This window comes from Dipodomys merriami, unplaced genomic scaffold (assembly GCF_024711535.1).
Source record: "Dipodomys merriami isolate MVZ:Mamm:240054 unplaced genomic scaffold, mDipMer1.0.p SCAF_151, whole genome shotgun sequence".
Classification (NCBI taxonomy): Eukaryota; Metazoa; Chordata; class Mammalia; order Rodentia; family Heteromyidae; genus Dipodomys; species Dipodomys merriami.
Genome location: NW_027202838.1, coordinates 2389001 through 2398314, shown reverse-complemented (window position 1 = coordinate 2398314; position 9314 = coordinate 2389001).

Sequence of the window (9314 nt, the reverse complement as noted above, 5' to 3'; positions counted from 1 at the left end):
TAGAGTGCTTGCCTTGCATGCATGAGGCCCTGGGTTCAATTCCTCAGCACCACATAAGCAAAAAGAAAAAAGCCGAAGTGGCGCTGTGGCTCAAGTGGTAGAAGGCTAGCCTTGAGTTGAAAAGCTGAGGGACAGAGCCCAGGCTCAGAGTTCAGGCCCCATGACCAGACCCCCCAAAAAAGAAAAAGAACTATACAATTTGTGGATGGGGATAGGAGGGAAAAACTGGGAGAGAGGTAGGGAAGGGGTAACACTGTCCAAAAAGAAATGTACTGGGCTGGGAAGGTGGCTCAGTGGTAGAGTGCTTGCCTGGCATGCCTGAGGTCCTGGGTTAGATTCCTCAACACCACATAAGCAAAAAGCCGGAAGTGGCGCTGTGGCTCAAGTGGTAGAGCGCTAACCTTGAGCTGAAGAGCTGAGGGACATCGTCCAGGCCCTGAGTTCAAGCCCCAGAACTGCCCCCCCCCAAAATAAAATAAAATTAGATTAAAAAAGAAAATCTTCGAACATGAGACCATACTCCCTTCCTCTCTGCAGCTGAAACCCAGGAGCCCAGAAGAGCCCCAAAGGCTCAGCAAAAGAAAGGCCTCAAAGCAACCACCTTCAATGAGGAGAAGGCTTCTTCGAGAACTCCAGGCCAAAGAAAACCCCCTTCCCTCCACAGCCACAAGCCACAGAGGTTGAAGACAGCTTCAGTTCCTATGGTTTCAAGTTCCCCACACCCCTCCATCCTGACGTGGGGAGTAGGGAAAGGCGGGTTCCAGAAGGTGGAAGACTGTCTGAGTGTGCGGGCTGGTGAGCCACTGGCACTGCGGTGCCGGGGGCAGGCCGTGCGCTGGAGGATGCCCAAATACCTGGAGGAGGAGGCGGAGGCCGAGGGGCGCCTGAGGTATAGTATGGAGGATTCTGGGAAAACTTTTTTTTTTTTTTTTGCCAGTCCTGGGGCTTGAACTCAGGGCCTGAGCACTGTCCCTGAGCTTCTTTTGCTCAAGGCTAGCACTCTACCACTGGAGCCACAGCGCCGCTTCTGGTTTTTGCTGTGTATGTGGTACTGAGGAATCGAACCCAGGGCTTCATGCATGCTAGGCAAGCACTCTACCACTAAGCCACCTTCCCAGCTAGGATTCTAGGGAAAGTGTAAAGAGTCCAGGTATCTGTCAGCCACAGGTACCTGGGGAGTCATTCTATGAGCACCCTGATATATGTTTCCCAAACTCACCATGGCTCACATCCCACACTGGGTATCCTATCAGGGTAGGGTACAACTATAGCTAAATCCCTCCCCTCAAAAACAAAAACAAAAACAAAACAAAGCCAGGCACTGGTGGCTGATGCTTGTAATCCTAGCTACTCAGGAGGCTGAGATCTGAGTATCACAGTTCAAAGCCAGCCTGGGAAGGAAAGTCCAAGAGACTCTTATCTCCAATAAACCACTAGAAAAGCAGGAAAGTCCAAGAGACTCTTATCTCCAATAAACCACTAGAAAACGGGAAGTGGCGGTATAGCTCAAGTGGTAGAGTGTTTGCCTTGAGCTGAAGAGCTGAGGGACAGCACCCAAGCCCAGAGTTCAAGCCCCACAACAACCAAAAGAAAACAAACAAACCAAAAAGCGAAAAACAAAAAGCAGGGCGCAGGTGGCTCACGCCTGTAATCCTACCTACTCAGGAGGCTAAGATCCGAGAATCACCATTCAAAGCCAACCTGGGCAGGAAAGTCTGTGAGAATCTTATCTCCAATAAACCACTCACAAAACTGGAAGTGGCGCTGTGGCTCAAGTGATAGAGCGCTAGCCTTGAGCTGAAGAGCTGAGGGACAGCGCCCAGATGCAGAGTTCAAGCCTCATGACCAACCAAAATAAAAAGACAAAAAAAAAACAAGTCCCCCCCACACACACACAAACAGTAAAATGGGTTTACGAGACCTATTAGCTGTGCAGTGGTTTACTAAGAAGTAAACCACTGCACAGCTAATAGGTCTCATGGCGAAATAGGCTAGGGCGAAACTGCCTAGATGGTTATCTCATTTTAGCTGGGATGACAGGTGTACACCACCACGTCCAGCTTTTTCAGTTGAGATGGGGAGCTTTGGCCTCTCATATTAGCTAGAATATTAGCTGCCCCCAGCTAGACTTAAGCCTCTTGAAGTGGGATTTCCTGGGATTCTGCCTCCTTTGGCATGTACAGACACTTAGAGGGCATTTGCTGGCCTGAACGAGAGTACACTAGGAAGGTGCCAAGGACATCAAAGTATCTGGGAGATTCCATTTGCATTCTGTGGGAAAAGTCAATGGGGGGCAGATGGCTCAATGAAAAGTTGTGCATAGGTGTTGGTGGCTCACACATATAATCTTAGCTACTCAGAAGGCTGAAATCGAAGGATCCAGGTTCAAAGCCAGCCAGGCAAGAAAGTCCGTGAGACTCTTATCTCATAGTTAACCACCTAAAAACTGGAAGTGGAGCTGTGGCTCAAAGTGGTAGAGTGCTAACCTTGAGCAAAAAGAGCTCAGGGGAAGGGCCCAGGCCCTGAGTTCAAGCCCCACGATTGGCAAAAAAGCCCAAAAGCTAACAAAAAATGCCCAGCATGCCTCATTCACTGTCTTTCAGAATCAAGCACTTTGGTCAGCACAGCCAGCTGCTGCTGGTGAACTCCACTGGGGCAGACACAGGTGAATACAGCTGTTGGACTCGGCACTGCCAGGATGGGCAGTGTGCAGAAGGTCAGGAACACCTGGCAAAGACTTTCATCTTCTTCACAGGTACCTTAGAATCAGGCTCTCCAAGAACCCACCTCCCTAAAAGTCCTCCAAACATAACTCTCTCATGGTGTTAAAACTAGCTCGGGATGTTGGAGTATCTCATAGGAATAAAGACATCAACTCAAAAGGAACTTGGCAAAGAAAAATGTACTTCTGCAGAAGGGTACACCAACAATCAAAAATCTGGCAAGCAAGGACACAGAACAAGCAGGCTGCACCCTTTTTAATCCCTCACCCAGCAGGCCCCGCCCCACTGTTCCCATTGGCTGGTTCACAATTGGTTCCCATTGGCTGGTTCACAGTTGGTTCCCATTGGTTGGTTCCCATTGCAGATTCACAATCTGCAAAGGGATGTGGCTTAAATAACAGGATGGAATTAAAATTCAAGGGGCTTCTAACAGGATGTCTTAAAGTGCTCAGGAAAAAAGGATGCTGTAAGAAATGAGAGGCAAGCGACCCATACGGGCTCAAGACTTTATTGGGGGGGGGGGCCCAGACCCGCCAGGCTGCTCCAATCAGGAATAAAAGCAGCAACCATGGACAGGTGTAGGCTGAATTTAAGCAGAATGTTAGGGGGCAGTCACATGGGTCACATGGGGCGTCACATGGGTCATATTACATCAACTATGGGAATTTGGGGGTAGGGTCAGTTCTGAAAAGAAGTGTTATGAAGGTGTTAGGGGGACTTCAGGAATTGGGGGGAGAGTCACCTTCTGAGAAGGAGTGTAATGAAACTGTTGCAAGTGGGGTGGGAATTTGTATGTCACACTGGAAAAACAGTACTGGGAAATAGTACCAGACTTTTGTAAACAGGTGGGGATACAGTGTGGGGACTTAATCAGCAGGCTGATTCTGAGACTTTAGAGATGTATGTAACTAAAATGTAATTATCCAAGCCATCTAGCCAAAGCAGGAACTCTTCAGCAAAACAATTCTCTTAAGATTAACAGAAAGGAAGCAAACTACTATGGCAGTAGGCACTGGTAGTGCAAACCTGTAATTCTAATGACTCAGATGGCTAAGATCTGAAGATCATGGTTTGAAGCCAGACTCAATAGACAAATCTGACAGATATCACTACTCAGCAAAAAGCTAAAAGTAGAGTTGTAACTCCAATGGTAGAGTGCCAGCCTTGAGCTAAAAAGCTAAGGGACAGAGCCCAGGCCCTGAGTTCAAGTCCTAGTACCTACAGGCATGTGCACATACAGAGACCCAGACACAAACATACACACAGCAAGCTGAAGACAGATGTGGAAATAGCAGCTAGTAGGCTTGTCTTCAGCACCCCTTGTAAGACAGGAAAGAGTGCCAGGTATCATCAATGGCTCACATCTGTAATCCTAGCTACTCAGAAAGCAAAGATCTAAGGACTATAATTCCAAAGCAGCCTGGAGAGGAAAGTCTGTGAGACTCTTTTCTCCTGTTAACTACCAAAAAAGCTGGAAATGGTGTCGTGGCTCAAAGTAGTAGAGCACTAACCTTGAGCACAAAAGCTGAGGGACAGTGCCTAGGCCCTGAGTTCAAGCCCCAGGACTGTCACCAAGAAAAGGAGGATGAGGAAGAGGAGGGAGAAGAAGAAGAAAAAGAAGAGGAGGAGGACAAGGAGGAGGACAGGGAGGAGGAGGAGTAGAAGAAAGAGGAGCAGGAGGAGGAGGAAGAGGAGGAGGAAGAGAAAGAGGAGGAGGAGGAGAGCTTGGAGAATAAGGTAGACAGAGAAAGACAGTTTTTAAGGCCCACTAAGGAACTGGGTGGTGCTAGAGCATCAGGAAGTCACGAATCTGTTGCAAGCTTAATTCTTCTCTCTCCCTCATTCCCAGACCCAGAGGAACTCTTTGTGCCCACTGAGGATTATTATCAGGTGGTGCAGCTACGCACTCATCAGCCTGTCCTGCTTCCCTGTCAGGTGACCAACCCCCTGGCCCGGGTGACTCTGCATCGGGAATTCCCCCCTGAAGAAATCCCAGTGGATGGGACGGACATCTCCTTTGATGTAAAGAAAGGCTTTACCATCCACCGGCCCCAAGCTTCTTTGGCTGGCTCCCTCTTCTGCTTGGCCAGCCTCGGTGGCCTGAGACAAATCTCTACCAAGTACATGCTCATCTACGTCAATTGTACGTGGGCCTGGGGTTTGGGGGGCGGGGTCAGGAAGGGGAGGATGTGGAGAGGGACATTTCCTTTAGGTACTTTGAATCTGGGGTATGTCCATCAATTCAATGGATTTAATTATGCTCTGTGTAACGAGCCATTTTAGAGATCTCTATGGTTCTGTACAACAGCCAGCCCATCAGCCATCCGCCCATCAGCCATCCAGCTAGCCCGCATCAATTCAACCTTTCCATCCATGTATTCTCAGTCAAAGCAAACCATCCTTGTCAATCAAGCCCTTCATCCATTCACTTTCTCCCGTGCAACCATCTCCTCATTCATCTAGGCTCCATTAATTCTTTCAGGAGTGGGGAGGGGGGTGGAAATGTCCAGCCGGTGAGCCCTAGATAGAGACATCATTTGACCAGACCTTGCCAAAACACCTGGAGGTAGGACTTGAAATTCAATAAATCTAGGAATTTTCATACCAACATACAGGGCCTGGAAGGTGGCTTAGTGGTAGAGTGCTTGCCTAGCACGCATGAAGCCCTGAGTTTGATTCCTCAGTAACACATAAACAGGAAAAGCCAGAAGTGGCGCTGTGGCTGAAGTGATAGAGTGCTAGCCTTGAGCACAGAGAGGCTTAAGAACAGAGGCCAGGTCCTGAGTTCAAGTCCAGGACTGACAATCAATCAATTAATCAATCAATCAATCAATAACTATCAATACCAGCTAACATTATATGCCAAATTGGCCTTGCCCCCCCTCCAATTTTCCATCCTTTATTTATCCCCATTCGAACATCCTTGATCAGTTCAACCATCTAACTGTTCCACCATTAAAACATGCCATCCATTTGTTTAATTCTGTTTGACCATACCTCGCATGAATCCATCTCTTCAACCATTTGCTTGCCATCCATTTAACCATCCTGACCACCTGTCATATGTCTGTCCCCATCTCTCTCCTGTTATCCATGGCAGACCCATCTTCCTCCCCCAAACCCACCATCCTAGCTTCAACCACATCAGTCCAACTGGGAGACAACTTCAATGTGACCTGCACAGTTCTGGGTGAGCCAGAGATTGCTGTGGACTTCAGCTGGGAATATCCGGGGCAGAAGGTAAGTAGACAATAAGAGGAGACTGGGTGTGTGTATGCATATATGGTGGTTGGGACTGGAGTGAGGTGGGAATGGGGGATTGGGAGTAAAGCTAAAAGCACTCATTTCAGAATAAATCCACTGCTTGACTAGAATCCATTGAATGTGACTTCTAGTCTCCACTCTGACACTGCTTCTCTTTCTCTTTTTTTGGGTTGTTTTTGTTTTTTACTTGGCTCTCTGTTTCCTCATCTGTCAACTAGAACTACTTTTCAGTTCACTGATAAAGAATGTATACATGTATCCAGTTAGGAATTTATTCAATAATTATTGAGCACCTGCCATGAGCCACTGTAGTTGGTGCTGAAACTAAAGTAATGAGTCAAAAGGGGGCGTGGCTTCTACTCTGTGAGCCAGCCAAGTGCATCATGAACTCCCCAAGCTGATCCATGCAGTGACTGGCCCAGTCATCGCCCAGCCAAGACATAGAGAGATGAGGCTGTAGGAGGCAGAAAGTGTGGAGGATCATCCTCCCACTTGTCAGAAAAATGAGGAATAAGGAGAAACATACCAAGATGGTGTGTTGGCTAAGCTGCCTGTTCCTCTAGCATGTGCCTGAGAGTGGCAGAATATCCAAAGGTTCTGGCTGGGAAGATGGCTCAGTGGTAGAGTGCTTGCCTCGCATACATGAGGACCTGGGTTCGATTCCTCAGCACCACAGAAGCAGAAAAAGCCTGAAGTGGTGCTGTGGCTCAAGTGGTAGAGCACTAGCCTTGATCTGAAGAGCTGAGGGACAGTGCCCAGGCCCAGAGTTCAAGCCCCATGACCGGAAAAAAAAATATCCAAAGATTCCCTCCCATCCTGCTCCATTACCCAAAAGTATATTCTTGGGAAAACACTCCTATAAGAAGCACCACCCACGTGGGAGTCAAAACATGCATGCTCACTGAACACCTAGAGTCTGCTTCCCATCTTCTGTGTATTTCCCATCTATGATGTATTTCCCAAGCATTTCTAATAATGGAATCCATACTTAAACTCCTTTGGGGTTGTAGCACTTAATGACATTCCCACAAACCAGGAAATGCTGTTCTGAGCCATTACCTCTGAAACTCTTCCTTCCCCTCCCCCTCCCCTTCCTACTCCTACTCCTCTTCTTCCTCCTGCCCTTTTTCTTCTTCTTTTGTTGGTCCGGTCTTTGTTGTTCTTGGGGCTTAAAATCAGGGCTGAGCTTTTTTGCTCAAGGGTGGTGCTCTACCACTTTGAGCCACAGCACCACTTCTGGTTTTCTGGTTGTTAACTGGGGATTAAAAAAAAAATCCCACAGACTTTCCTGCTGGTGCTGGCTTTGAACCTCAGATCTCCTGAGTAGCTAGGATTACAAGCATGAGCCACCAGCACTTAGCTTGGAGCTTCTTTGTGTGTGCACCAATACTTGAACTTAGGACCTCAAGTTCTCACTTGACTTTGTCTCTGAAGGCTGGCTTAAGCCACACCTCTTGGCTCATTGGAGGTAAGATTGGTTGGATTTATCTGCTCTTGCTGGGTTTAAACTTCAGATCTCAATGGGGCTGGGAAGGTAGCTCAGTGGTAGAGTGCTTGCCTAGCATGCATGAGGCCCTGGGTTCAATTCCTCAGCACCACATAAGCAGATCTCAGTCTCCTGAGTAGCTAGGATTATAGGTGTGAGCCTATATTTCTTTCTTTTTTTTTTGTCTAGTCCTGGGGCTTGAACTCAGGGCCTAGGCACTGTCCCTGAGCTTCTTTTGCTCAAGGCTAGCACTCTACCACTTGAGCCACAGCGCCACTTCCAGCTTTTTGTGTAGACGTGGTACAGAGGAATTGAACCCAGCACTTCATGCATGCTAGGCAAGCACTCTACCACTAAGCCACATTCCCAGTCTTCCCCCAACCCAATATTTCTTGAATAGAAGGGACTTGTGAAGCTTGAAGGCTTTAAGATGGGTCTGACATACAGTGTATCCCTTTCTCTGAAGGAGTACTGAGTACCTCTTGCCTGCTGACTGGTACTTGAGAGATGGCACCTGGGCCCACTGACAGTTCCTTCTTGTTCCACGCAGCAGGGCCGACCCCCCTACACCAGCGAGCGGGTTGCTGTGGTCCACAGGGAGGGCCAGGTGCAGCAGGAGGTGGAGAGCACCTTGTATGTGGAAGAGGCTCGGGCCGGGGATTCTGGCTTCTACACTTGCAGAGCCACCAACCTTCAGGGCACAGGATCTGCCACCACACATGTCCGTGTGACCCAACGCTCCCGTACCCCTTCCCTGGCTTCAGGCTTTCAGTATGGAAGCTCAGCGTTATTGTGGCTAAGCAGTCCGCCCTCCTAGCACAAAACACCTGGTCCGCGCACCCTGTGTCCCCACTTCACCTGCTTCACCCTCAGCTCCATCCACCCGAACCCCAGGCCCCAGCTCCAAGGTGGGGGCATCACAACAAGCCCAGGGCTCAGGGTCTCTTCAAGATTCCTGCTCCCAATGAGGGGGAGTTAGGCTTCCTTGGTCAGGTAGAGATGGAAAATGGCGGACATACCTGTGACAGGTAACATATGGTCCATGAGGGTGTTTCTTCTTCCCATAATGCTCTGGGATCCAGTACTGCTTCTTCCCACAATGCCCTGGGTTCCCGCTTCAAAGCTGCTTCTTCCCATAACGCCCTGAGTTTCCGCTTCAACACTCCTTCCCATAATACCATGGGTTCCCGCTTCAACACTCCTTCCCATAATGCCCTGGGTTCCCGCTTCAACACTCCTTCCCATAATACCATGGGTTCTGGCTCCAGTGCTGTTTCCCACAATGCCCTGGGTTCCTGCTGTAAAGCTACTTCTTCCCACAATGTCCTGGGTTCACACTTCAACACTCCTTCCCATAATGCTGTGGGTTTTGGCTCCAAAGCTGCTTCTTCCCATAATGCCCTGGGTTCCCATTTCAAAGCTACTTCTTTCCACAATGCCCTGGGTTCACACTTCAACATTCCATCCCACAATGCCCTGGTTTCCCGCTTCAACACTCCTTCCCATAATGCTGTGGGTTTTGGCTCCAAAGCTGCTTCTTCCCATAATGCCCTGGGTTCCCATTTCAAAGCTGCTTCTTCCCACAATGCCCTGGGTTCCCGCTTCAGCACTCTATCCCACAATGCCCTGGGTTCCTGCTTCAACACTCCTTCCCATAATGCTGTGGGTGCTGGCTCCAATACTGCCTCTTCCCATAATGCCCTGGGTTCTGGCACAGTCAACGAAAAGAGCTAGGACGGCACACACACGCGCCATCATCAATCAGCGCAAACCCTAGGAGAAGGTATGGACTATTATAAGCACCCTCCCAGCGCAGGCCCACTCTATGGAGTCTATACTTT